Raw genomic sequence first — 2,174 nt, 5'->3', positions numbered from 1 at the left:
TGTGGATGGATCTAGAGACTGTCATACAGAGTGAAGTAAGTCAGAAAGAGAAAAACAAATATAGTATATTAATGCATATATGTGGAACCTAGAAAAATGGTACAGATGAACAAGTTTGCTGGGCAGAAATAGAGACACAGATGTGGAGAACAAACGTATGGACACCAAGGGGGGAAAGTGGCGGGGTGGGGGGAGGCATGGTGGTGGGATGAATTGGGCGATTGGGATTGACATGTATACACTAATATGTATAAAACAGATAACTAATAAAACCTGCTGTATAAAAAATAAAATAGAATTCAAAAAAAGTTTTAATTCTGGATGATAGGGATATAGGTATTTATTGTTTGATCCTTTGTGTTTTTCTGTATTTTAAACAGTTCTAGAAATGTAAATAAAAGTAAAATACAAACATCCAAACAAAAAACAAACGTGAGCCTCTGTCAACCATGTCGAGAAGACCCGGAACAAGGATTCTTGCTGGGGCAGGGCTCTCAGGGGAAAGGATAGCCTTCCAGAGCTGCCCCTTTAACTAAGTGTGTTTGAAGAAAAGCTATTTGCCCCCTACCCTCTTCCTTTCTTGCCTTCACTCCTCCTGCGCTTCCCCTTCCCTGTCCCCTTCCCATCATCTTTTTTCCTTCCCAGTGCGGTGTAATGAACAGATCCAGCTGTGAAGTCAGGGGGACCTGGATTCCAATCAGAATGTGACATGGACAAACCTCAAAACATATTCAGCAAATATTCATTAATGCCTACCAGGTGCCTATCAGGCACAATTCTGGGTACTGGGATACAATGGTAAGTAAAAAAGTCAGACAAGGTTCCTGCCCTCATGCAACTTGCATTCGAGTCCAGGGAGGCAGATAATAAACAAACAGGCAAATGAATAAGAAAATTATATATCATGAAAAGTGTACTGCAGAATCTAGCTACATATTGTATGAACATACCATAAGACATTCTGGGAAAAAAACTATGGAGACAGTAAAAAGATCAGTGGTTGCCAAGGGTTGCAGGGGAGAGAGGAATGAATACGCAGAGGGTTTTAAGGGCAGTGAAACTATTCTAGTAGGATGCTGTAATGGTGGTTATATGCCATTATACATTTGTCAAAACCCATAGAATTGTTGTATATAGAATGAGTTCAATTGTTGTACATAGAATGTACAACACTCAGAGTGAACCCTAATGTAAGCTATGGACTTCGGGGGACAATGATGCGTCAAAATCAGACTCTATTGATTGTAACAAATGTACTACTCTGGTGGGGGATGTTACTGGGGGAGGCTGTGCATGTGTAGAGCCAGAATGTATATGGGAAATCTACCTTCCACTCAGTTTTGCTGTGAACTTAAAACTGCTCTAAAAATAGTCTGTTTTTTTAAGTGTGTTGTAGGAAATTAACATGTAATAAAAGGTAACTGGAGGGACATACTTTAGATAGGATGAAAAAGGAAGCTCTCTCTGAGGCTGTTTTCTCATCCATAAAATGGAGGTAGAAGTATTTGCCTTCATATATATATATATATGTGAAAGTGCCCTTTAAATTACTATATATCTTCCCATCTATAACATATTGGTAGGCAGCTCTGAAACGGCTCCGAATGATCCCTACTTTCTGGTATTCAAGTCCTTGTGAAATCCCCACCCTCTGAGTGTGGGCTGGATCTAGTGACTTGCTTTTAAGGAATAAAATGCGGCAAGAATGATGAAAAGTCACTCCCAAAATTAGGTTACAAAAGAAAATGCAGCTTCTATTCTCTCTCTCTCTCAAAATCTGCCATGTTGTGTGTAGCCCTATGGAGAGGTCCATGTGACAAGGAACTGATGTATCCAGCCACCAGCCAGCAAGGACCTAAGGTGAGGTCTTACAGGATGCAATACCAGATGCAATATGTGATCCTTGATTGGATACTGATTAGAGCACATCAGCTATAGAAGACATTTTGGGTCCAGCTGGGGAGATTTGAACATTGACTGGGATGAGAAAAAAAGAAAATTAATGAGGGGGCTTCGCTGGTGGAGCAGTGGTTAAGAATCCGCCTGCCAATGCAGGGGACACGGGTTCGAGCCCTGGTCCGGGAAGATCCCACATGCCGCAGAGCAACTAAGCCCATGCGCCACAACTACTGAGCCTGCGCTCTAGAGCCCACGAGCCACAACCACTGAAGCCC

This window comes from Physeter macrocephalus, chromosome 6 (genome assembly GCF_002837175.3).
Source record: "Physeter macrocephalus isolate SW-GA chromosome 6, ASM283717v5, whole genome shotgun sequence".
Classification (NCBI taxonomy): Eukaryota; Metazoa; Chordata; class Mammalia; order Artiodactyla; family Physeteridae; genus Physeter; species Physeter macrocephalus.
The sequence above is the reverse complement of the archived record's forward strand: the minus strand, read 5'-3'. Positions refer to the sequence as shown.